The sequence below is a fragment of the Aphelocoma coerulescens genome, chromosome 20, assembly GCF_041296385.1.
Source record: "Aphelocoma coerulescens isolate FSJ_1873_10779 chromosome 20, UR_Acoe_1.0, whole genome shotgun sequence".
NCBI lineage: Eukaryota > Metazoa > Chordata > Aves > Passeriformes > Corvidae > Aphelocoma > Aphelocoma coerulescens.
This window is the reverse complement of record NC_091033.1, coordinates 6,232,280-6,259,674: the sequence shown is the minus strand read 5'-3', so window position 1 is coordinate 6,259,674 and position 27,395 is coordinate 6,232,280. Positions and strand designations below refer to the sequence as shown.

Here is a 27,395-nt window from a genome sequence, read left to right as displayed (position 1 = left end):
GTTTAGGAGTGTTTCTCCTGATCTGGATTACCTGGTTGAGACATTTGTGTGATGTCCAGTGCTGAAAGCATGAGAAATGGTCTTGTTTCCTCGATGTGCAATTTCAGGACTGCTCCTGACAAACGAAGCCATCTGCTTACCTTAATCAAGGCATCTTGTTATGGGCTGGTCGTAGGAGTGAGTATTAAACATACTGTACTGTGGCATTATTTATGACTTGCACTGACACAGCATCACTCTGTTATCCATACTTATAGAAAAAGACCCACTGTAAGTATAATTAGTTAATAAATCACCATGAGTGATAAACAGAATGATGGATGCAGGTTTCAGTTGATCACTTTTTTATTAAGGAGAGATAAATCAGCATCATATTGTTGCTGTAAACCTTTCAAATTGGTCAAAAATCTTGCAATGCTGAAATGCAGCAGGGAGGTGATTAACGTGTCAATTGTGCAGCAACAAATTGCACCTGATAATTGATATCAATCAATCCTTTTAATTTCTCTCCGATGTAATGGGTGTTATACATCATCCTGCTCTCCTGCCTCTTCACCATGGTTTTTGCAACCTTTCCTCCACACCCAGGCACCTCTGCAGGCATCTCCTCTAGCCTCAGCCCATCTCCTGTGCCTGGCTGCTGCAGCTCCTGCAAGGCCTTTCAGCCTTCCACTAACCCTGAATTGCTCTTGGATTTTTGGGCTCTGACCCCACCTGATATAAGAAAAGGCCAACACAGCCCCCACACAACTTTCTGGTTTTATTTTTGCTAATAACATCACTCTGTCAGAGCTACAAGCCTGGCTAATAAAGGTTGGGTAAAACTTCAAAAGGCAGAGGCTGGGGAGAAGTGATGGTAACAGATTAAGTTGGGCCCTGCCATCCATCCAGGTGCTCACCCCAGGTTGAATCAATGTCTAGCAGCTTTGACCTGTTTTATGTAAAATGATGGCAATAAGGGGGCAACATCCCCAAGGAACAGACGGGTCAGGCCTCGGGGGGGAAGCACTGCAGCTCTCAGAGGAAGGGGCTGAACCAGAGATGCAGTCAAACCTTTGGCTTTGCACAAGCTTTCTTGGTCTCTTGCTGATTAGCCACTGCTTTAAAAAGTAAATTGTTATTCCCATAAGGCAGGGCTCACAGCTCTGGTTGGTGTTTTCAATACACCAAAGGAGAAAACCCAGAATTTAACCCCTTTTCCTGCACATAATCACCAGGAAGGATTATCTGCAGAGATTGAGACACCTCTGCAAGTTGTTGCATTGCTGGCATCAGGGAAAGGGCTTTCTCCTGCATCACTTACTGTAGGATTTGGCAGCACCAGTGTCTCCTGTTGCTACAGCCTGTGCTCAAACAAAGTAAGGCAGGAACAGGAGACAGCCCAGGGACCTCCCCTGAGTGCTTGGGGTCAGACACCACAGGGACAGGGCTTGCACCAAGGATGCTGCTCTAACCCACAGCTCCAATTAGATAGTGGTTTGATGCCCTTTACTGAGTGAAGCAGTTTCTAGTGCAAAATTCTGCCTGCAGCCCCATGCAGAGGTGGGAAAAAAGTGCTTAGGAATTACTTTCAGCTACAGTCTTGCCAGACTCAAACAGGGAAGCTTACTTGGAGCAGGCTGAGAGCCTGGCCTGTGCTGCAGGTTCCAAGGAGTCAGACGTGCAGCAGACAGGAGCTGTGTGCTTTGCCAGCTGGAGAGAGCTGTGCGAGGACCCAGCTATATTTAGCCAGCAGTGAAATATGTGCCTTTCTGCCCTGTTCCCAAGGGAGTCTGCTACTTCCTCCATAACACCACAGCACGTTTTATAGCCCATGTGCTTGCATGGCACAGTCCAGCTAATAGGCAGAACATGGTTGGAAGCAATCATTTTTCTCTTTACAACGTGGCCACACATTCACATGTCATTCGTGGTGGTCAAAGCCCTTGATGCCACATGTACAACAACTCCACTGGAATTACCAGGCACATTAATGCCCTGGATTTCACCTGTCCACTGAACAAAAATCAAAGCTGAGCAGCCCTTACAATGGAGGTTGTGGGGAGTGGGGCTTGACCTCAAGTCACAAGCAGATCTTCAGGGCTGAAATCACCAGATCATGTCCTCAGCTGGTGGGTGTCCACATGGCCCCACGGGAGTGATGCAGCAACTTCAGCTTCCACAAGTGGAGGAGAGGGGTGGCATTTCCCACTCTCACAAAAGCCTCTTCTCCTGCCCTATCCACATTCAGCCTGCCTCTGGCTCTTCCTGCCTTTTTCTGTTTCATCATAGTCTCTCCTCTGTGTACGTCGTATCTGTCAGGTCTCATATCCCCATGACATAGCATCCCCTCATATTATACTTGCCATAATACAGGGAAGATGAATATTGCCCCATAAATGCCTCTTAAGTTAATGTGAAACTACATCTCGCTACATCATGTACTCAACAAGCCATCATTTTCCTCATAAATTTTGAGGAGCATTTTACCTTCTTGAAACAATTGGCTTGTGCGTCCGGCCGGGAAATAATCACAGCCCATGGCCTGGGCTGGCTGCAGGGGCTGTAAATCATCCCAGGGCTGAGCAGCCATCCTGCCCTCCTCTCTCGAGCACCCAAGTGCTGCTGATTGGCTTTATGGCATCAGCTCAGCACGAGTGACCCTGCTCAACTGCTAGCCCTTAAATCAGCCCCAGACAGGTGTCACTCCATATGGAGAAGAGCCTCACTTTTTCCGTGGGATGGAAAAAGAAGATTTCTGATGCTGCAGCATTGATCCACTCACAGCAATCAGCACTCAGGCACACATTAGACGCTAACAGCCTATTACTTTTTATTTTACTGGGTTATTTCTGACACTTCCCCTTCTGCAGTGCTGAGCAGACAGCACTGGAACCACTCAATTTCTGAATGCTGACCAGATTTTCCATTTTGTCATGGGCCCGTGGAGCCCAGAGACCTTCCTGCAGCCCAGAGTCACACTCCAAGCTGCAAACTGTGCTACCCCCCTTTTCAGTGGGCAGGGACCAAAAGCGAGGACTCTTACTCGGGATGCTCAGCTTGAAGGAGATTTGAATTTACTCACAGGACAGGGACCACTGACCATTTTACCTGCTCTGTGCAGGAAGCACCACAAGCTATAGAGATGCCCAGTCACAGGAATAGACTTGTCTTATTAAAATTAAGCAGGTAATCTGCTCACTCTGGTATTGTTCAGGACTGAACAGAGACCAGGGACGCAAAAGCAGCCAACCCCCCCTTCCCAGCTCACACCAGACCCTTTTTCTTCTGGTAGCCACTGTGACCTTTAAACCACAATTGCGGGCTGAATGCTGCAGCAAATGAGTTTCCAGGCCTCCCTTGGCAGCCATTCCCCTTGACAAAATCCATCATGCACTTTGGCCTGAACAGCTCATTCCAGCATTTGGTTTTGGGGAGGCTTGTCAGGAATGACACCGGATAATGCCCACTGTATATGCCTGGGGTACACTTAGATACATCTTGGTATTAAATCCCTTCTTTTTCCATACACATCTTTTGCTGCCAGAGGCAGAGGAAGCCCAACTAAAGCCAAGTGATAGCAGTTTAAATGCTGTTTTCATCACATTTGTCCTACTTGACAAAAGATTCCCCTCTCCCCAGGCAGGGTCAGACTCGCCCTGGAGCTGGACATGCCCGTGGTCTTCAGGCAGCACCTCCCAGTGAAGCCCACCCTGCCCTGGCTGCTGTGCTCATGCCATGTTTTCCCTGGACAGCTGAACTGCCTGGAGCCTTCCTTGGAAAAGGAAATGAATTTCCTCCCAGCCACCACTTCTCTGCAGAATTGCCTTTTGGGAAGCTTCAATAACACCAATTCCCTCCTGCATTCAAGTACCCCTGAACGAATGACCCTGCTAGTGGTGCAGTTTTTCCCTGCGCCCGCCTCCCCCCGTCTCTCTCTCCCCCAACTTTGATTTGATCAGGCCAAATCTGAAATGATGTGTGAAAGTAATGATATTTTGTAATTAAATCTCTGGTGATGGCGCCTCTAATTTGTGGTACATGCATTGTTCATAAGGAAAAAGGCATCAATTCATTTTCTGACTGGCTACTCCAGGGACTCGTAATTAGACCCAGTTCATCTCTTGCTGCCTTGCATATTAAAGAGCTACTGAAACGCAAAGGGAATTTGGGAAAGGGCTTTTTTTTAAAAAAAACCCACCCTTCTAATAATGTTAGCTCAATTAGAAACACTCAGGAATTTAAAAAAAAAAAAAGGAAAAACAAAAAAAGAGAAAGTTCTGGATCGTCCAGAAAATAGAGGCAAAATTTTGAGCAAGTGGACCAGAGAAGGGCCTTCACTGACTTGCTGCCAAGACCAGGGACCGGTTTTACCCATTCCCTGAGAAACTGTGATGTTCTCAGTATTATTCATAAAAGAAAAACATGTGGCAGTATGTGTTACAGAATCCTGTCTTCAGATGTTACTCTTCTGCTCTGCCTCCGCAATAAAAGGGAGAAAACTTTGATTTTCTACAATCTGAAGAGAAACATGAAGGAAACAGCACAGCATTGTGGAAAGAGAAACAAGGCAGCAGAGACAAAGGTTATTTTGTAGGGTCACTGCTATAACTGTGTATTTGCATAGCACATTACTGTACATTCACAGAATTTGCTGGGAATATTTTAAACAAGTCTCAGATGGAAAATGCTTGGTTCTGTCATAGTTACCAAATAACATAACGAAAGCAAATTCAGTGGGTACTGGCTGTAATGAGCAACAGCCCCCAAAGATTCCCTGAGCTTCCCACTTGCAGCAGCATGAGAAACTACATTCCCATCCCACAAGGATTTTAAGGGAACAAATTCCCTCCCTCAACTAGTACAAAGTTGAAGTCTCAAAAGCACTTATGTCCTGGTTACCCAGCAAAAAAAGTTGCTGGGGTCAGAAGAGTTTGGGTTTGACCTTTGTAACATTTTAAATGAATCAATTCTGTCAATGTTTGCTTCCCAATGAGAAGTTGCTTCAATATGAGAGTCAAACACTAACAGAGATGCTGAAACCAAACACTGACATTTGTACAACTCCTTTCTGCCTTTGCATTCACGTCTCAAGAAAAAGAAGAGATTCCAGAAAAAGATGCACATCTGGGGAATCTGTTTCCTGACAAAGCAGTGGCTTTTGGGATCCCTTCCCAAAGGGGTCTCTGGGCCCTATAACAATGTTGTCGACTTCTTGCCCACTGTGGATGACAGGCTGTTTTGGCAGCACCAGCTGCAGCAGGTCCCTTATGCTGGTGGCCATTCAATCCATGCAGATGAGGTATTATAACAACTATTTCAGGCCCCAAACCTCCTTGTCACCCCAACAGCCACCCTTCAGGTCTCCTGGTGCACCCAGATACAGGCTATTAATGAGAGCAGCACTCCCAGCCCAGCCGATTAAAAACAGCTCCAGCTCAAAGTGGGGGATTTGTGCTCACATCCTCAGAGTTTCACAGGAGGCACATTTTGTTCCAACACCAGCAAATCCTTGGGTGGAGGCATGGGAAGGGGCAGCTGCAGGTGTACCTGAAGAGGGGTTTTACTGCACACCCACCTTTGAGATGTTGCCTGCCAAAATGAGCCCAGGGAAAGGAGCAAGTGATGAAGAAGCAGACGAGGAACCTGCAGGAGTTAGGATCCTCTCTGTCAAGAGCAGCCAGGCTGGCACACACATGGCACAGACACCCGCCAGGGCCACTAGGTCTGGATGTTTCCTCTGGGACCTTTCTGGGTGCAGTTAAAATGCTGCACTTTCTGCTCATGGAAAAAAAAGTGACAGAAAAGCAGTGAACAGGTTTCACCTGGGAATACATCCTGACCCTTCATCTGGGTGATGCAGAGATGAGCAAATATCCTAACAAAATCCATACACTTTTAAAGAGAGCTGGTTTCAGATAACCCCTCTGCTTTTATGGGGAGTCCCAGCATCTGGCAGAGCCCCCCAGCCCTGTGCCCCGCTGAGTTCAGCTCCTCTGGCTGGGCAATCCTGCTTTTTCAAAGGAGGCTGCAAAGACCCTGCTTCATGGCAGGGCAAAGCAGCCCCAGGGTGGGAATCCTCCTCCCCTGCCCACCCCAACCCCACACTCATCCCCAGCCAGGGCCATGCTCAGGGTTTGCTCAGTGCCACACCATGGCTATAATTTCAAACAGGGAAAGGTATCAACATCTCAAAACAGTTTAATTATTCTGAGAATGCTTAGCTATTAGCAAAGACAAGGGAGCTCAGGGCTATTTTTCAGCATTAATTTTCCATTTGAAATGAATTCCTTTTGGTTACACTTTTTAAATGTTTCTTTTAATTAGACGCAATTACTTCAGAAGAATTGCTTTTATTTCTAAGCCTGAGATCTCAATGATAAAGCTGTTAACTGGCTGAGCTGAATGCTGTGTATGGCTCATTTAGCTGGTACACTAAAGTATATTGAACTAGGAAATTATACAGTGAATCAGCTATTAATTCATTTTATGATCCTTTCACTCTAACATCCTGAATGAGATCTTTGGGGGAAATTTAGTCACAATACATATAATTGTTCAACTATATATATGCCACTGGTTTACTGCTCTGAGGTTACAGGCGCTGCAGAGATAATCTGAGGGAGCTGTGCAAACAGCATTGACTCCTGACTCTGGTGCTACAGGGAGCATCCTCAGAGCAGGGAGGCCCTGCAGCTGGGAGAAACAAAGCACAAGCCATGGACCCATCCCCTGTCCAAAGCTAGGAAAAATAAACCTGAAATTCTGCTGTTTGACAGTCCACACAGCAGTGCTGCCAAAGGAAAACCTGTGCTTTCCTTTCTGGGCCCACTTGTGTTATCACAATGTTTGGGGCAGGCAGGAGCTGCTGAGGACAACCAAGGATGGTTGATGTGGTGCTGGCTGAACTTCAAACCTCTGAGAACCATCTGAGAACTGCGAGTGAGGCTTTCTCCAAGGATTCTGTTCCTTGGAGAAAATGACTACATTCCCTCAGCCCATGTAGTACTTGGATCACAACTCGTACCTTTCAAACTTGGTTGGATTTGGAGTTGGATAAGCAGCTTCTACAGTGCCAGCTGGTTCTGTGTGGGCAGGACCATCCCTGCTACGGAAAAACTCCAGTGCAACACTGGATCCCCTTCCTGTGTGACCACAGCAGCACCTCACCCTGCAGCTTTGCCCCTCGTTTGGGTGTCTGTGTGCCTGGTTCTGCTGTCTAGGGCAAAAGTCACAGTGACAACACATATCCCACCAGGGAGCAGGAGATGGGCTCTGACTCTTCACCAGCTCCTTAGAGCCTGCCTGGGAAATCTGTGCCTGGGCTGAGCCCTTTCAGCTTAGTCTAAAATCTTGCCCACGTCACTGCTGGATTTCAGTTCATTGATGATCTCTAGTGCTGATTTAAACTCATCCTCACATCTCAAGATATTACTAAAAAAGTCTGGTAGCCTAAAAACAAACAAAAAAGGATTTGTGTTTCAGTTTCCAGGAATTTTCCTGTGGGGAAATGCCACCTCCATCCCACAATCAGTGTGGGAACCCAGCAAGAGCCCCATATCCCAAAAGGCATTTTCCAGCAGATCACAAGCCCTTCTAGCATTGCAGCAGGGCTTTGGATGCATGTTAAGCAGTTGTACATACTGCAGAGTCACCATATGGATATCTTTGTAATTGAAAATGTAATGTAAACCTTGGCATCCAACGTTGTCTTCTGGAGAAATCATTGTGGAAATGTCATATAATTAATGAATTGCATCAGCTATCAGGGAAAAAGACATTTTAACCATGGGATCATGGGACTTTATTACTGTAGATGGACTAAATCTATATCTTCCAGCATAGATCAGTCCTGACAAAAGTCTGAGGTTGCCAACTGGCCAGGTTTGTTTTTACTAACTTAGCTCTCTTATTATTTTAATGAAGTTCAACTGATGCTGCATAGAAGCCAATTTCTCTAAATGCTGCCAATAAATTAAAATAAAGATGTTGTGTGTGAAGATTGGCAGGTGTCTCCCTGCAGATTTTACCAAGCTTCCAAGCAGAGCCCCCACTTCAGCAAAATCTGTGGCCAAACGTTGCCTGTGGAAAGCAGCAAGGCAATGGACCTTGGAGCAATTAGCAAAGTTGTAATTAGTGCCAGCTCAGCACCTACCACCAGGGGTGTGGAGAGAGAGGGTCCCTTTGGACCATTGGGATGAAGGTCTAGGGTTTGTAGCAGGGGCTTTGGGCTGGTGCCACAGCCTCTGTGGGGACATGGGATGAGTCTCCTGCTCTGGGACTTTGGCCACATCAGTGTGAAGGTGACCATACTCAAACCTGAACTGTGGCTGGGTTCAGCGTGAAATGCAGGATTCAACAAAACCCACTCCCTGAGGGACTGATCCCCTTGTGACTACACCCAAGTGCCTGTGAGGCAGGCAGAGGAGGGCTCTGAGGCTGGGAGAGAGCCAGGCTGCAGGCGGAAGCAATGCAGCTTGTGTTTCCTCCGGCAGGAGGGAAGGCAGCCGAGATCTGCTCGCTCTGGGAATTCAGTGGCAAAGTGCCACTGCCACAGCCTACATGGGAGGAAGTTGTTGGTGAGCACTCTCTGCAATCTGGGCTTTCCCAAGCACAGAGCTCTTGTTCTTCAAAGCATCTACAACAAGAGGTCAGAGCGCTCACACATCTCCTCCTGGATTAAGCTGCTGGATTTGGAGAAGAGCAGCCATCCATCCTCCCCCCTCAGCAGGGGAACAGCCCAGATCCTCAGGCTGGAGCCACATTGTCCTGCCCACACAGCTGTGACACCCAAATGTCCCCAGATCATCTTTGCTGACCTGTCTTGCAGTTCCAAGAGACTTGGTGCTTAGCTGTTCAAAAGTGTTTGCTTAATCCACACAGGGTTAGTATCCAAAAATGTACTGTCCAGGAAGCAGAACTACCAGGGTTATAACAAAACTATGCATTAGTATAAATTGCTTCAGTTAATTAGCCATATAAATTCATACTAATGCGGTACCCTTAATTATATTTACCAATTAACAAAGCAGCTTTCTAGTATTGCCATTTTCCATGTTTTCATACATTTAGCTGGTGACAAGTTTCAGTGAAAATCTTTGAAAATTCAGAAAGGCACCTGTGCTCTTCCAGGAATCCATCCCAGGCTGGATAGCTATCCCTAAGTTTTTTACTTTGCACTTTTTTTTACATTTGCACTTGTACATTCAAGCTTATTTTGGCAACTGAAACCACTTGAAAAGTGCTTTCCTACTTAAAAAAAATGAAGTTACCTGAATTTTGCACAACTTTGCAGCTGAACAGGCCCCATCCACCTCTGGTGTGACAAAGTCTTTGGCTACTGAATCCCATACTTGTCGCCACAGCCATGTCCATCTTGTCACCCTTTTCACAAGGCAGAACGGGTGGGAAAGGCTTCACAACTTCAGCTGGAAGCTCAGCCTGCACTGTGCCTTCCCTGCAGAATTGTCCAAGCCCTGCCTGGCCTCTACCTGCCGAGGACACACTCATGGGGATGCTCAGATCATTCAGATGAAACATTTTCCCCTTAGACCACAGCTTCAAGTTGAGTCAGCCTGGACCAATCCTTTAGGCTCTGCTCCAGCATCCCTGTTGGAGCTGCACACAGGCACTTGTGCTCTCACAGCTCACACGGTTTATTTGTGATGTCCCCTTTTCCCTCCTCTGCCTCCAGCAGTCCAGACTTCATCTCCATTGGCACCTTCCTCCTGATTCATGGTGCTGCTTGACTTCATATCAAGCAGAGGATGGATATCTCTTTATCAAGAGAAATAAACCTCTCTCCAAAGGGGAAGGTGAACAGCCTATTGAAACACACAGCCCCACTCTCCTTCCTTGTATTGCTGCTGCCCAGAAACATACAGCAACAAACGATATGATTCAGTAAAGTTATTGAGTGCCAGGCCTTCACATTTGTCTTCCAGTGACTCTTAAGTCTTCCTTTTCTCTATTGAGTTCCATCTCATTGACTTCCTATAAACACTAATACAGAGCCACAGACCTGCAGACATGCCTGGAATACAACCCACACCTCACAGACACTGCCAGGGGCTGGGCTGGGCTCAGAAAGTCCAGACTAATGCGATACAACTACTACAGCATTCAAAACCATGAGTCTCCTCCGTACCTCAAACAAAGCCAGGCTTATTGTCTATTCATTTCCTTTTCATCTGTTCAGGAATTTGTTCTGCTTTTTGGGATTTTTCCTTTATTTTTTTGCCTCAAACGGAAGCCAATATTTGCATGTATTCTCTCAATTCCCAAAGTTTTTTTGGGGGAAAACCACTCCCTGCCCCACATAGGCCCAGACAATGAAACCACCAAGCAAGACAACTCACTGCATGACAAGGAAATGCTGTTAATGCTAAACCAGGCTCAGAATTCAAAGCGTGCCTCTAATTAATCACCAGTTACCCGGCGTCTTTGGGCAGCATCTTCCATCTTGTTTCCCACACAATGGGCTTCCTCCCCTTTTGTCGTCACACACGTTCCTCTTCCTCCTGGGCTTGGCGACTTCCAGCCTCCTCACCCACTCTCCTGCCATCCCACCCTCCCATCCATCCACCCCGTTGAAATATTAACCCAGGGTGGTGAATGGCTTTGCTGACTGATACATAAACAAGTGTCATGTAGCTACCGGTCCGCCACAGCCTCAGCCCTGTTTACATCTGAATGTTATCCCCCCCTCAGAGATCGCTGGGACAGCAGGGAAGTGGACAGACAGAACTGCCAAGGAAGAGGAGCAAAATTAAGAACAGGAGCTGAAGCAAAGCTGAGGGGAGGAAATGGCCACGGGCAGCCTGTTTCCAGCAGCCCACCCTGCTACTGCATTTACTGCCCCGTCATTTCTACCGGATGAAACATCATTATGGGCTCCTGTTCCCATCTTCCCTACAAACTACTGCCCCCCCACCAGCTGTGCTCCCTTGAGTACATCAGATAGGGGTTATTATACTTTAGTATTTATTCTACTCACAGCTGCTGCTGCTGGGCTCTGGTGCAGGTCTTTCACAGGGAAGACTTTAAAAGCTGCTCTGTTGGACTGGTTTGCTCTTTGGGTTTGTACAGTGCACATATCAAGAGAATAAATCCTCTGCCTCCTTCAGACACAAGACCCAGCCCTTGTGCTGCTCGTAGGTTGGACTTCTTCACAAGTTTAATCACAGTTCTCAGCTTTCTTTGGGATCTGATTAGGAAGTGGCAGCCAGGCTGGTCATGGCAGAGGTGAAGCTATGAGTTTGTCTGTGATCCAAACCTGCCTGAAGGTTTACTGTGGATCCTGATCCCTGGCTGGCAGCAGGGATAGCCAGATGGCTCCAAAGCCTTGTGCTTCCCAAATGCAGCCTTGCAGACTCAAGAACAGGTGGACACAGACCTCCCCATAAGCACAAGCACTTTCTTAACCCAGTGCTGGGGGAAACAGCAGCCTGGCAGGGAAGCAGTGCTGCTACCTGTGATTTTTCACACCTTCACAACCTACACCAGCTCCCACACTCTCCTCTACTTTCCAGTCACTCTTTGTGGGATAAAACAGAGAATGTGATAAAACAGCTGATGATGCAGGTGGCACCATCTGCTCCCTCACCAGCTGCTGCTACCACTTCGCCATGTTTCTCTATGAAATATTAGAAAACCAAGGTGACCACATAAGAAGCAGCTTTCAGGATGGTCCCAGCACAGGAGAGAGCTGTCTTGTTAGCAAGTCATGAACCCACAAGCCACCAATTGTCATTCTTTTCCTATAGGCCAAGTGAGGTTCTGGTGTGATATAAAACTTGACACTGGTGGAATCTAACCAGTTCCCAGAGTGTCCAGTGTATCTCTAGCCACAAATTTATTGCAGAGCTGAACAGCAGGTCTCCAATATAGATCATGCAATGCACAAGCTGGAGTGACCACACTGAGGAGCACTTCAGCTTCTGTTCCACGAGTACCCTGAGGACACAGATTAGGTCTATTCTCCATGCAGGATCTGTCAGATGGGTGCGTGGTGTCTGGGCACACAGCCCGCTCATAGTGATGTACTCACCAGCCAGCTCTGCTCCCTCTGCAGCCACCAGCTAAACCTAGCAGAGCGTGTGCAGGAGAAGTGCCTGCAGTGCTTTGGTTTTGCAGACCACAGCTGTGATTATTTTCCTGGAGAAAAGGATCCAACCCCATTCTCTAAACCATGCTCTTTTCCCATCTTTCCTGTCTGTATCCAGGGAGTTGCTCAGAGTAACCCAGGTAGCACCTAACAGGAAGTGCCACAGCCCATGGTTCTGTTCAGGAGTGTTAAGACACCTTTGTATTTTATTCAGGGTCACATCCAGCTGAAGTGTATCCTTTACTCTTGTATGAGAAAGCATCCTTAGGTGTTGCAGGGACAGTTCTACATGAAGCTCTTGGTGATGTCCTTCTGCAGAAACACATGTGAAGCAAGTCATGCTTTACCCATCACCTGAATTTGTCATTCCTGTGGAGTCCAGTTGGAGTCAGATTCTACTGCTAAAGACCAAGAAATTGAAAACTGAAAGGAAGTAGCAAAAAGCTGCTAAAATGAACAGCAAACCAAAGTCTTAAAGTTTAGGGGTCCAGTGGCATAACTGCACAGTTTCTAAGCATAACAAAGATGGTGGTACTAAGGTATCCAAGGTATCCTCAAGTGCAAAAACTGAAATGGGTCTTGGGCTTTTCCTGCTGCCTGTAAATCCAGGATATTTCAAATCAAGGCAGGAACAGTTGAAATAGTGATCAGTCATTATTCATGCAAGACACTGATGCTATCATGTATCATTTGGTGGTTATTTCAAATATGTCTTGTCTTAAGGGCAGATACAATAATTTCTCAATAGAAGAGCAGTGGCTGGACCCTGACAGCCCATCGAGACAGTCATGTGCTTTCCTCTGTTAAAAGGAAGGAAGTTGCTGTGTATCTTCACCTCCTTATTTGCAATTTTTCTTTCCTTTGAAACAGCCTGGCTTTGATCCTACCTCTGCCAGCATCTCTATTTTGCTGACTCCTCTCCAGGTGTGCTGGAAAGGGAGGCTGAACTGCAAAGAGCACACACAGTTAAGTTTGAGCAAACTTGTCAACCAGATTTTAACCACACAAGCATCTACCAAACCCAAACTACACTCTGTTAATGCAGCTCACTCAAAATCAGAATGGAAGTATGTCTTTGAGTCCATCAGAGTAAAGCTGATTTATGACAATTTACAGAGCCTTGCAACTTTTGATTATCGGTTACAAACACCAAAGCTTCAAAGTCTGCCATAAGGACAGAAACAGTTCAAATGCATTACATCTCACCAGTGCTCCTTCCACAACTGTGACAAGCAGAAGTTGCTTATAGAACATAAAGTTAGCAATCCTTCCAGACTCCAGCTCTGCAGCACAGGGACTCCTCCCTGAGCCAGAAAGGATCATTTTGTTTAATGGACATGTCCGGCCATTTCTCCCATGCATTTGTCTAATTGCATTTGGAAGCTTCCTAGGCGGCCACTGTGGTTACAGAGCTGAGCTGGGATGAGCTCCACCAGCCCCAGCTCAGTCCTTGTTGGGAGGCAGCACCCCACACATCATCCCCTCAACACACAGGGGCTGGGGACATGGCTGGAACCTTCAGGTCACCTACTGCAGGTTAAGAGGGTGCCAGAGCTGCCAGGTCTAGCACAGGAATTGCTTTGCAAGAGCTGCGTGGTGCTTGGAAAAAACATTCCACTCGCTGGGATTGGAAATGCTGCTCCCCAACAGTGAATCCTGCCCTACTCACCAGCTCTGCAATTCAGGGACAGGACAGATCAATGGACAGCATGTTTTTATCTTCCTTTTAACAAACAGCCCAACCAAAGGTAAAAGATCAGTTACATCCCTAGGCTACAAAAATTTGCCTTCATTTTAAAACAAAGGCACAAAATTGTGAGTCACTGGTGAATTCTTACTTTCAAAGGCTTTTCTTTGAGAGGTAAAAGTGTAACCAGATAAGAGTGAATAACCAGACAAATGCCTTTCCTTCTCCCCTCACTGCCAGGCTGTCCCCTGGCAGAGTGACTAACAGGAGCTCTGCCTGTCTGGATACCACTACTCCAACTTTTAAGGCGACAACTTGAAACTGTAATTTTTCAAAGATCCTATTCCACTCGAACAAGGGGCAGAGGATGTAGCAGAATCTGTGTGCTCAGGAAGACGAAGGTCTCAGCACACCCTTTGGTGGTGTCAAGAGCCCCATCTCTGAACCAGCACAGAGCAGAGCACTGGGACAAGCACAGGGCTGAGCTGCTGCAGCCACAAACCTGCACCCTGCTCCTCCAGCACCAGGCCAGGCTCTGAGCCCCACCAGCCATCCATGCCCAGGAGCACTGTTCGAGCCCCCTTGATTTCTCAGGCAGGGGCTTATTGCTCCCCAATATCCAACTGAGCCCCTCCAGAGCAGAGCTGATGAGGAGGCACCAAACACCCCACAGGCAGAGCCCATCGAGATAAGAAAATCTTGTCTGCCTGATTGGAGTGTCTTCCTGCAGACCAGCATGACCCCAAGGCTCAGTCACATTTGAAAGATGTGCCTATGGCAACAAAACACCTTTAGGGTCTACCTAACAACCATTTTCCATGGTGAAGGAGACTCATTCCACAGGGATGCTAATTGCCTTCCCAGGAGGGGGGCAGAGGCTGGATAGCACCTGGGTTTACCATCTTTTGCAAACAGCTGCCAAATTCATCACTCAGGAGTTTGCTTGTGATGTATTATTTAAAAATATCTAGAAAATACATTATAGATGCATGGTCTTTTCTTTGCCAGTTCATTTTAATGTTATTGATTATTCTTTAAATCACTTATTTTGATTTTGCTCTGAAGCATTTAGTCTTTGGGCAGAGGTACCAAAAGCAGCTTCTCAATTTATGGCTGCAATTTTTGCTTCAGCAATTCATAGTCTGAACAACCCCTGCCTTTTGTCTACACCAGTAAAAGCAATTTTTACATGCAAAAATTCCAGGAAATTTAAACTGCTTTTAGAAATTGTCCCTTACATGTCCCATACATTGATTAATCTTCCCTTTTTTGGAGTCTGATTGTAAATTCACCTTATATGTAAAGATGATGGAAGAACCTTGTGAACAATGGGCTTTCCATCTCTCTTGAAACATTAGCAAGTTATTGAATGGCTTATTGTGTTTTCCCTTTTATTCACTAGAACACTATTGAATTTTCTAATGCTAGCACCCAAGCACTTAGAGCTGCACACAGAAGAGCCCATGCCCTAACCACGACTCATTTCTCCTCCTGGAAGACAGTTTTGGCAGGTAACAAGCTGCTTTAATCAAAGGGCCTGGTGACCAAGGAAATTAGCACCTCTGAAAAACTAGAGCAAAACAAATACCTAGGAAAGCCAACAAAAACTTACTATTCAATGCAGCCAGATTGTGCAGTTGCCCATTACAGGACTGCAGAAGTGACTAGTTTTAAATAAACTATCCCTCTCTTCACATGTTCCTGCCTGTTCCAATCTTTGAGGTATTTGCAGTCTTTTTCTGTCTGTCCTAAGAATTTTAGCTCCACCAGGGCTGAAGGAAAAGAAGCTTTAAGCTTAAAAGCACTTCTAGTTCACCCTCCAAGAAAAAGTTCTGTGTTGCAAGTGCCTCTGCATTTGCTTCCCATGCTGGAGAAGGCAGATATCCTCCTGCTGTGGTACTGCAAGGGTAGCCTGGAGCATCTTTGCTCTGCACTGAAGTTTCTCTGAAACCATTTGGAGATCTGTGCCCCAAACCCCAGCACTGAAAACACCACCTGGACCAGGCCACCACCCTTGCTGTAACCCAAGTTACACCAACAGCTCTGGAGGCTCTGGCATTGCCCACAGCCTCTCAGCTGCTTTGCTTTGTCTGAAGCTCCTTCCTTTCCCCTCACAGCAGGATGCTCAGGGATCAGCCTGTGCAAAGCTGTGGTTTGCTGACAGCTGCTCTGGGAATTTCCTCGGTTGCAGCTTTGGGCAGCTTTTTGCAGAAGTTAACAACACGTGGCTGCTCCACCAGCCAGCAGCCTCCTCCAGCACCTTCCTCAGAGCATCTCTGCCCCATTCCTGTCTTCTGGATGTGAAGACCCAGGGTGAGCTGCCTGAAAACTCTGGCTTCTTGCTCCTGCTTGCCACAGTCACACCCACACCAGGCAGGGTTGCACCTCCCTGTGCCCAGCAGGCTCCCCCTGCACAGGGATGCCCACAGTGAGAAACACCTATTTGTGCAGGAGGTTTTCCAGCCGTGGCAAGGGAAGGGAACAAGCCACGGGGGTCTGAGCAGAGGGACCATGGTCCAACCCCTGCTCTTTCCAGCTGTAGCTCTTTGAGTGCCAGGCTAATAAGTAATTCCAGGAATGCTCCCTTCAAGAAATGCACCCCATCCTTGTTCTCTGCATTGAGTGATGCTCTCAGGGGGAAGTGGGCTTCATTCCTGGGAGTGCCTTTCCCCTACAATTTTTGCTGTGTCAAGCTGAGCTGGCATAACCTAACCCAAGCAGGTAACTCTGCTGCACACCATGTACCATGACACACGTCTCAGAATGGTCTCTGCTAGACTGAGCCTTGATGATCCCTGCTATGATATCCCCTCCTAGCATCCTCCCCTGACTGAGCACAAAGCTTCATGGCTCATCTGTTTTGACTGGGGAGTCAAACTGCAAGGCCAGCACTGACGCAACAGTCCCACCATTGTCCAGACACCCGCTCTCTCTCTTCCCCCTCTCCCCAAAGAGCACCTCCTTCCCACTCCCCTGCCCACACAGGGCCTCTGGCCCTGTTGCTCTTCACATGTGCACCCCGAGCATCTCCATCCTGCCTGTTCAATGATTAACTCCTGGAGATGCAGTTGTTAGGGCTGGGAGTTACCCCTGTCCTGTAGTAAATAACCAGGAGGTGAAGAAAATGCTTTTAGCCATCAGCTTAAGAGAAATACTCATCTTTCAAGACTGGATAAAATGTTGTGAATTTAAAAATAAGAGGCCAGCAGATACTGCCCTAAGATTAAGAAGGTCCAGGAGTCAAACTGAGCTCTGGAATAAAAGCCCTGTTATGGTCATTTAAAACTCCAGTTTGTGGGGCTAACACCACCTACACTGAGTGTCATACCTTTGGGACACACCCTCATGGTCTGAAAATCCCATGAAAATCAATTCCCAGCACAGGGAAGCTAAGTGGCAATTTCTACTGGTGTTGCTTAGCCAAATTTCGGGCAAGGGCCAGCTCTTGCCACTGCCAAGTGCATTGCACTGCCAGAATAATTTACTCAGTGGTGGGGCTGAATGGGGGCTTGAGCACCCCTCCAGCATCCCTGTGCCATGGGGTCTGCTGCAGGGAGCCCTGCAGCTCCCCCAGCAATAACCTCAGCCCAGGGGTCTCAGATAGCTTCTCCCAGGTACAAATAATCTCCTGACACCTCATGTCCTCTCCCCAACCCCAGGATTTTGTTCCAGACCCAGGAAATGGTGAAAAGCAATCAAACATTTCAGAGTCAGAAAAGGTGTCTGCAGTGGATGTAAATTTGCAGAGTTGCTGGATCTCTTGCTTCATAAGAACCAGCTCACCCATCCTAACCTGATTCACTCTCCCACTCCTATCCCTGATAATCTAGGGCTCTTGCCTCTCCAAGCCTCCAGAGAAAAGAGTTAGACAAGACTTCAGATTTGCCCCTGGAGATAAGTTCCAGGAACGTTTTTTAATCCCTAGAGCACTTTGCAAAGCAGCATGAGTGTTGTACTGCCATTACATTGGAGGCACTGGAATGGAAGGGTGAGGAGGTTTGGGTACTTGGGAAAGTTTAAATATTATTTCAGTCTTGTGCATGGGGTATTAAGCCAGTTCAGGTGAAGCCAGTGCACAGAGCACTGCCACAATACAGGAGCACTTTCAGTCCTAGGGCAGAACTGCTTCTTCAGCCAGGGTAAGTGGACCTGTTATCTACTGCAGGCTGTTTCCAGGGATAACACCAACGCCTCTCCCCAGCACCACACAGTGGGGACACACTTCTACCAGCCCACAGAGCATCCCTGGCTTCTGTGCAAGAGGCCAAAACCAGGCCTGAGTGATGGGGAAGAACCACCCCCTCCCCAGTAAAAATCGTTGCCAGCTAAATTGCCGTGTGTTCATCTCCTCTGTATCCCAGTGCCCACCTCCCTGCTGCAGCTGCCCTGGGAAGCCTCCCAGCAGTGGGGCAGGGCAGGCACTGTACTCCATTGGCATGTCTGCACAGGCCAGGGCACTGCTCCAACCACGGGTCAATGGGAGCTGCAGGGATCCTCTGCCTCTGGGAAAATATATTCAGGCTAAAAGCAACTTCAAAAAACACATGTTTAACCTGAACTCTTATCTTTTATCCCTTTAAATATCCGAGCGGCCACTTTTGCAAGCCTGAAGCCTGGACTCCAGCTACATTTATTTCCCTCTTTCATCCCAGCTGCAGCTCCTCAGAATTTATCTCTATGGTTAACTTCCCCTTTCATAATATTAGCACAGTTGAAGCACTTGCTTTCCTGTTGCAGGCAGTGATTATATAGCAAATTAACCACAAGCTGTTCAGTCCAAGTCCAGCAGTTGGAAAGATGCTCCTCTGAGTAATGGTTTGTGTAGTTGATGCTTTCATCTGTAATTTGCATTTGTAATAAATGCAGGAATAAAAAATGGGGGCTATATTTTAAAGAATAGCCTGGTATGGCAGGGGCAGGCAGGCAAGCTAATGGGGAGGGAGAGCCCTCAGGGGTTTGAGGGCTGCATCCCAGGGCACCACATTCTCCTGCACAGGGAGGGGAAAGACACACACACACACTTCTCCCATGCAAATCGTGGGCTGCCTGCCCAGATGGGTTTTACACAAGGAGAAGGGGCACAAGAAATTACAGCAGAAGTGCTTGCACTAACAGTGGCACCCCAAGCAGTCTCCAGCACCAGGCAGACTGGTTGTTTGCACACCCCCAGTGATGCAGGGGCTGGGAGCCCAGCTGATGTCTTGCACGCCCTGTGACCTCCCTGCTCATGATAGGGGCACAACATCCCCTCTGCAGACCATGTCCATCCTGCTGAGCAGCAGGGGAACACCTGAGCCACCTTGGCCAGGCTCCAGCCTGTGGGAAGGGGATCACTTCAAGGGTATGAAGCTCAGCTGGGACAAGTTGACCTCAACGAAGGAACAAAACCCCCAAGCTGCAGGTCAATCACTACATTGCCTTGACAAGGCTGCCCAGCAGAGCTGCCACCTCACCACACACCCAGGGACACTCAAGCACGGTGATGTTTAACCAGAGGCCAAGCTGAGCATAAAGCTAAAACACTGGGCAGGTTGTGATGCCTGGAAACAGGAATGCTGCTCCAGTGTCCTGACAAAGGGACAGCACTGGAAGGAGAGAATCTCCAGAGTGCCTTGCTGAGCCACCAAGATGCCACATCACTTGTGAGGCCCTGGAAAGGCATTTGGAGGAGGAAGGCTCTTCTGTGACAGCACTGATCCTGTCTTTGCCTCTTGCCTGCCTCCTCAGTTACTGCTTATCATTCCTATGATCCCAATTTCTCAAGTGTAAACCAGGTCACAGTTCCTGTCCAGCCCTGAGAAGCTCACCAGGACATGAATAAACACCTGTGCTAGTGATTCCTGCCATCACAGCAGCCACACAGCCTTAGGCAGCCCCATCCCCTGCATCCCTCCCTCCCAGATCTTTAGAGAGCACCTGCACTCTCCCAGGTTACCCCAAACAGTGGGGCTCAGCCTGCACACGCTGGCCTGGTGCCCCCATCTGTATTTACCACTGAGCACAGGGCACAGCCAGTGCCTGTGCACCTGCCCCAGGGGACTGTGCTGTGCCAGCTGGGGAGGGGGTCCCTGTGAGGGGACAGTGGTCACAGCATCACACGGAACCTCCTGGGACACACTCCTGTTTACCTCACCACTAAATCCCGGGTTTTGGGACACAGACCCACAGTCCCTGGAGACTGAGGGAGAACAGCAGACAGCAGATTACATCCCCCTCCTCACAGAGGGCAGCAGGCAGGCAGCCACAAGCAGTTTCCCATCCCCAGGTGTGTTCAGCCCACGCAGGTGAACATACACAGCCCTGGGGCTTCTGCAGGGGACTTCCCACTGCTCACAACGTGCCACTCCTGCTCATTTGCTGAGCTGGCCCAAGGGAAGAATCTCTGCTTCCTAGAGAGGACACCAGAGTGAAGGCAAGGTGTCTGCCTGTGACTTGTTCCACAAAAAAAGCTCTATGTTTAATTAAATAAGAAGGACAGACCAGAAGAGCCAGTTTCTTAATAAGATTTGGTAATATAATTATTTGCTACAATGAGGAACCAACTGAAAAGGTTCCTTGCTAACACTTTGGAGGAGCCCAGCATTTTAAAGTTGACTTGTGTGATGTCAGGGACCAATGTTATCTTTGCTTCTGTGCAGCAGCAAGCACATTCTTCAGCACTATACTGTACTTATTACTTAAAAATAACACACACATGCTGTGGAGCTACTGAAAAAATATATCAGCCTTCCTAGATGGACAACCCCAGACTACACTGCACAGGATTTGAGCCTCCCTTGTAAAACAAAATTCTCTTCTCACAGTGACACTGAAGTTCAGCCAGCACTGGCACATGCTCTGCCCTCTCCCCATACCCAGCTGCAACAGGGCAGTTTGCAATGCTGAAATAGCTCATCCTTCTGACCCCCTCCATGGCCAAACACACTAATCCCCAGGTTTGAAGAGCCCTGAAGCTTTTAAAGACTTTCATCCGAGTGGATACTAACTGAGCTGGGACAGGCAGAGCCCTCCAGCTGCAGGAAATCAAGAGCAAAGCAGGTGTTTGGGGGCAGGTAGGAGCCACAGCCTCCTGCACTGGGAAACAGAGGCTCTGCATTTTTTCAGTTCTCCACCAAGCTATCACAGCTTCCTCCTGCTCTGCAGCTCTGTGAGGCCTCGTGTTGGGGAGCTCCTGCTTTGCCTGTGGCCTCAACAAGTCAGAGGGCACTAGCTAGAAAGGAGGTACCTGTGCAGAGGGACAGGAGGGGCATGGGAAGGGACCTGTCCTGAGAGGCCTCTGGGGGCACCCCTAAAGGAATAAAGGTAAGAGATGGATGAACAGCGTATGCACAGAAGGGAAGTTACACACATTGCACAGAGGGGAGAAGGGGAAAAAGAAGATTGAATCTTCCTGGAGACCAGTGAGATTCTATAAACATAATCAAAATGTAATAGAAACTTTTTGGAAATGCTGTTAGAAGGATAAAGCATCAATCTTCATGGAACTCCACTCAACAGGCTTTCTCCAGCTAATCAATCACGGTCAAGACATGGGCCGTCCCATCTGTCTGTGCAAGGGACCAGGAGGAGATTGCAAAGTGCCTGGGCTGGAGCTACCAGCTCAGTACCAGGCAATTCATCATGCAGGAAGAGAAGGGGGGAGACGGGAGAGAAGGAAAATAATGTATAACACTAATAAAGTTTCTCCCCCCTCCTTCATTCCCAACCAATTTTTAGTAAAGGAGCCCAATCCAGAGGGGTTGTCAGTGGGGAGGTGGGAAGGGGGAGATGCACTGGGGAGGACTCTGGGTACAAGATGCACTCCAGTAAACAGAGACAAAGCCATCATCTGCACAGCAGCCCCTGGGCACAGCCCACGCTGCCACCCTGGCTGTTGGCAGCTGCACAGGAGCCACTCTGCACCCAGCAGGGCTGGTGTGCCCTGCCCTGGAGCTGGGGAGGACACCACAGGGACAGCAGGGCTGGGGACATGCAGAGGAGAGCCCAGGGCAGCCTCACCAGCTGGTGCTGGGAGAAGATGCCAAGCCTCTGCGTGCAGCCAGCATGTATTTTTCCCTAAATGCTGCCATGGCATTGGTGGGGGGACCTGAAAGTGGGATAAAGAGGAGGTGAAGGACTTGCAGCCTGTCCCACCTGCAGCAGAGGGGTTTTCGTGTCATACCAACGTGTGCATGCACAGGGTGAGGACTGGCACTGCCCGCAGGGAGTCCTGCACTTCACTCAGATCCCCGCTGACTTGGAGCTGCTGTCCCTGTCCTCCCTGTGCACCAGTCCCTTCCTTCCCCAGCTGCTCACTCACCCTGTCCAGAGGACAGCAGCAGCCAGGAGCACATGTCTGACACCAAGGGCCCCAATCCACGTGTGCACGACCAGGTACCAGCTCCCCTGCTACACTTATCCTGCAATGATGCAACCAAACATCACTCCCTTCCTATCCATTCTCCTCCTTTTAAACCTTGAGGGTTTCTCCCTTACACTGGACTTTTGAAGACAAAAGGCATCTGGCAGCATAGTCTGCCAGAGCTGGTGATTATGTACCACTAAAAGATCCATATACATCCCAGTTTTGAAATATTCTGTGCTATTCTTCTCATCAGACCTCAAAGAACTTGGCAAAACTCCCCTCATATTTACAAACAAGTAGAAAACCACCACAGGCTTTGCTTTGAGGACTCCTTTGACCTCACTGCAGACTCAAGCCCAGCTCTCTGCCATTTCTAGTCCTTACCTTAACACCTGAGTTGCCCTGGCATGCATCTGAACACAATACTGAATTGTATACTGTATAGATGACCTTTTCTTCCTCATTTTTATTGCACAGATACTATTCCCACTAGAATTTTGACCAACTTCTGTAGAAATTCTTGCATATTCAGCACCAGGTGAATAGGGAGCCAGCAAAATATGCTCCCATCAACTTCCTAGAATAAAGGGCCATTTGAAATAGAAAACAAATAGAAATTTATGCCCTAAACATTTTTTTTCTTGCTCTAAATTTAATCAAGTGAATTGCCTGGGCTGTACAGGTGAAACTTAAAGAGTGACAATAAGTAAGTGAGAGATTTATTTTTTCAGAATATTTATTCTTCCAGAGCTATGATGACCCCACACCTTCCAGTAAATATCTAAATTCTTCCTTTCCTTCATGGATATAAATAGATGCCACATAAACATGCAGCAACACAGCATTTTAGCCTCTAAGTGTAAATATAGTAGCAAATTAAGTAGAACCATCTAGTAAATGTTGACATCCGACATCCCTGAAGGTGAAGCTGCTTCACCTTTAACTCTTACAGGCTGCTCTGTGACCAGTGACAGGAAGACTTAGATTAACTATTAGAATGAATTTCCTTCTGGTGCTAGTCCCATCAGGTGACACTATTTGTCCTCTTCTGTCAAAGTTCACTTCTCCCCTTTTCAGTCCCCTAGACTAAGAATGATAGGCCAAAATTTTCCTGGGGTTCACTACCACAAGAAGACAGTGCAAAGCGCTGCTCAGGCTACAGATGCAACAACAGAGAAATCATAAACAGCTCAAAAACTTGAAGTTGCTTAAAACATACCAATCGATCAGTTATTAGGAACTTAAAGCACTAACACGTGGTTTGTAACCACCTCAGCTACTATCAGGTGTGCTTTTAAGCACAGATAACCACTTAATCCTTGTGTCCTAAAGTGCTTGTAACTAGAGATAGTAATTAATTAACCCTGTACTGCCAGAGTCTGAATGTAAGGTACAGCTCAGCAAAAGCCAAGCTAGGGAGGCCACCAGCTCATGAAGGAGGGCCACTATTCTTTACTGAATTCAGGTTACATTCCCCCCAACTCTCAGAATGAAATTTTAGAAGAGATGCCACCATCAGGTCCTGCATAAACACAAGGCAGGGGTCATTCCTTGAGCCAGACCTCTCAGAGGGCACGCACGCCTGGAGACTTCCTTCCCTGACTCCACAAGCCTCTGGGAAAGCACACAGCTAGCATGGCCGCAGCTGTGCTCACATGTCCTCCCCCTTTTCCTTTTTCCTCCTTGCAGACAACAAGAGAAGGAACCTCATGCCAGCGGGGACACACAGCCCTCACACCCCTTCAGAGGGCAGCACCCCCCAAACACTGTACCTCTCCTGAAGCTCTATCCTTCCTCCAGCTGCCCCCCAAGAGAAACCAGCTCCTCTTACTCCACTAACTCCTTTATATACCATCCCTATCCTTTGTCCACCTGGAAGGGGCTGCAAACCTGTTGCCATCCTGGGAGAGCTGGGAGCAGCTGCTGTGGGGTGTGGGGGTGTCTGCAGGAGCTCTCCCCAGCCCAGGTGAGCACAGTTCCAGCCTGACATGGCCAATTTAGGTGGCAGCATTAGGGACAGGTTTCCTGCACGAAAACCTCTTCCTTAGTTGATTTGCCCTTATTCTCAAACCATAACCTCCCTCCCTAATTACCATGAATGTAAATGACCTCTGGTGTAAGGTTTATTATAATGATAATTGAGCTGTGGATTTTTAATAACAACCTCCTGGATTTTCCACTTGATTTCCTGATTTGCTTTATATTTCCAGGAATGCATATAAGGGTCTGAGACTTCACCAGGCTGTTTATATCAAGTCTGACCATCTTCAGGCCAGAGTGTTTTAAATTGTTAGATGCATCCAAGCCTTTGGGTTTTCAAGGAGTCCTAGGGGTTTTGGCTGTGACACGGCTTCCACATACTTGCTGTGGGATGGGGACAGCTGAATCCCATTGTCAAACACAGGCATTTTACTTTTCATCTCAACATGGGCAGCTATAGTGCAGATCCCATCCTGGAGCAAGGAGGGAATGCATGCAAACAGTGACATGGCATAACAGGGAAGGAGATCAGTATTGAGAGTCAGGCATCTTATCGCCTCAGGGAAAGCTGGGAGAAGAAAATACATTGTGTAAACTGCTGGAAGAGCTTAAGTACTCAAAGCAGTGGAGAGAGAGTGGATCTCCAGGCAGAGGACTTGGCTCCAGAAGGAAACTTTCAAGGCAAGAGAGGGAGATCCACTGTTCCCAGTTCAAGCCATACCCATGCAGAGACATGAAGCTGAAGACTTGTCCTGTTTTTTCAAGAACATAAACTGCAAACAAAATCCCATCTTGTTTAAAGATTATCCGTTTCAATGGGAGGTTGTGTTTTTACATTATTGTTAATAAAGCACACCAATAATTAATAAATGTTAACTAGTCCCCAGGGCTTTCCTTTTTTTCACGTTTATTTTTGTGTTATAAATGACATCCATTTTCCACAACTCACTAAGCTGGTGGATGAGGAAAAGAACCCAAAAGAAGAGCCATAATCCTCAAGGGGAACAGCAAGCTGTTGTTCCAATCAAGATGTATCCTGACAAGTCAAGTTGTTGAAACCCATTAATTAGCACTTTTGGAAACAGTTGCAAAGTTAATTATTCTTCTCTGAGATGAAAGAAAGCTAATTTCTGGCATTTGCTTTGACAGTGACATGCACTAACATTTTTAGAGCTGACATCCCTCAAGATAAATGATGCTCTGAAGTGTGCGTGCAAACATTTTGACTGGGAGTTACTGTGGCGAGCTGACGGCACTGGCACCTCTTACTGCAAATATTTTGCATCTGTTGGGATTGTGATCAAAGTTTGGAGGCTGAGAGGAGGGTGGGGAAACTTTTTCAACTTCGGGGAGTGTGTGGATGGCTGGCTTTGGATGGGAGGCAATAACATTGCACAGGCAACACAATCTATTCTATCTAGATAACTCCAAAAGGGAATGTAAAGCTTTCTAGCTAACCGTGCCGACAAAGAGAAATCCATTTTTATACCATTGGAATTGCCCTGCTGAAGGATCATCTTCTCTTCATGGGTTGGTAGCAGCAGATGAAACAGAAGATCTCCAAAATGAAGTTCTCTCTTGGTAAGATCAGGTGTCAGTGTGAGCTCATGTGAATTTGAAAAGGCAAGATTTGGGTTGTGGAAACTCAGTAAAACTCTTCTGCCAAATCCCAATGTTCTCACTGGGAAGAACATCAGTGTGGTTTGGGATTTAGTCCTAAAAGCCCTTTTGCAATTTTGGAAGCTGCCTTGATCACGTCCTGCATGTACAAGGGCAGTGAGGGGAAGGGTTTATCTGTAAATATAAGTTATTTAAGCCTCCTCTTAAGAATGCATTTCGATCCAGGATAGCACCACTCCAATAAAATTCAAGTATATGCCTGAAACCTTGCCTTTCCTCTTGCAATTTTTAGGGTGTTACAGATCCTCCTTTTTTCACTTCAGGCCTTTGCATCACTGGCATGACTCCATGATGGGTCCAGATTGAATTCTAGGACCCTGGTTTACCAGTTTCAGTCCTCATCTCTGGAAGTCTGAAGGGTCAGTGTGAGATGAGTGAGGACAATGTCTAAAATGCAGGGACTGTTTTACACAGAAGCTGCATTGCCAGGAGAACACACCAAACCAGAGCTGCTCTTTGGAGAATCCCAGGCTGACAAGCAGGTCGGCTGAATATCTGATCTGAGAAAGTCAAAATCTTGCTGGGGGGTTCCAGAAGACCCTGCTCCTCTGAGACATGCCTGGTTTGGGGATACCCTGGGCTGGGCTGGCAGGGGAGGATGAACTCTGCTCCATCCCCTCCGCTGTGCTCAGCTCCAAGCACTTCAGAGCAATCTTCCTCTAACAGACAACCCTTAATAAATTATCAGCCCAGGGTATCACCTGGGGGCCAAGCCACCACTCTAGCAACCTGTTGCTTCTTTGATAAGATTCTTCAGAAATAATAAGTGGAGGTACATGAAGAGAGGAAATTGGTGGTAGAAAAAGTATTTCATTTGCTTTTCAATCAGCATGTGGGGGGAAAAAAAATTGAGCTCGGAAGGTGATCTAAAGGACTCCTTAGTTGTTATGCAATTCACACACAGCAGGGCAATCAAGAATGTGGAAACACCGGGTTCAGAGGGCTCGATCCAACGTGGGAGGCAAACACTACCTTTTCCTTCAGGGAGCCAAAAAAATGACATGTGCTAGCATGCGAGTCCTTGCAGACAAGCTCTCCATGCTGGAGCCGTTCAGTAAGGACAAGAGGGGAGAAAACGGAAAAGAAATCAATTAAATAAAAAGACTGCTGGGGAGCAGCTCTCTGCGTTGTGAAGAGCAGGGAGGTGGCAGTCCTGAGCTGAGGCTTGTCCTCCAGCACATCCACGTGCTGCTCTTTGCATATTCCTCTGTCGTACAGAACACTTATTGCTGCACAAATTGCAGGGATTATTTTCTCTTAACTGCTAATGGATTTAGAGACTGTAACTGGGGGTAGTGCTTGGAAATTCAGTGCCCGAGGGGAAGGTAGCTGTAAGGGAGATGAACTTTTTTCTATGGGCACAAAGAATTATGGCAGGAATAGAGGCAAAAGGGGAAATCACTTACCAGTTCCCCAGTTTCCTGTGCTGTGGAAGGTTTAAGAGCTTTGGAGCATCTTTCAGTCAATGTAAGCAAGAAAAGATTTTTTCATTTATCACACAATCAACCATATTCAGTCTCCTTTTGTAACACCTGTGATAATACCAGGGTTCACTTAACAGCTGTAGGAGAAAAGATTTCACTCCATAAAAAAATCAGAAAAATCAAAGATTACTTTGC

The 27,395-nt window shown here is 47.4% G+C and overlaps 1 long non-coding RNA gene across 1 annotated transcript; it reads right to left on the bottom strand.

Annotated features, from left to right (window-relative positions):
- LOC138120852 (uncharacterized) lies at positions 1-23,998 on the bottom strand. Its single transcript, XR_011155981.1, has 3 exons — positions 23,889-23,998; positions 9,252-13,032; positions 1-8,899 (listed from the first exon to the last, which is right to left on the bottom strand). It is a non-coding gene; the product is annotated as an uncharacterized lncRNA (long non-coding RNA).
- Positions 23,999-27,395: the final 3,397 nt, after the last annotated feature.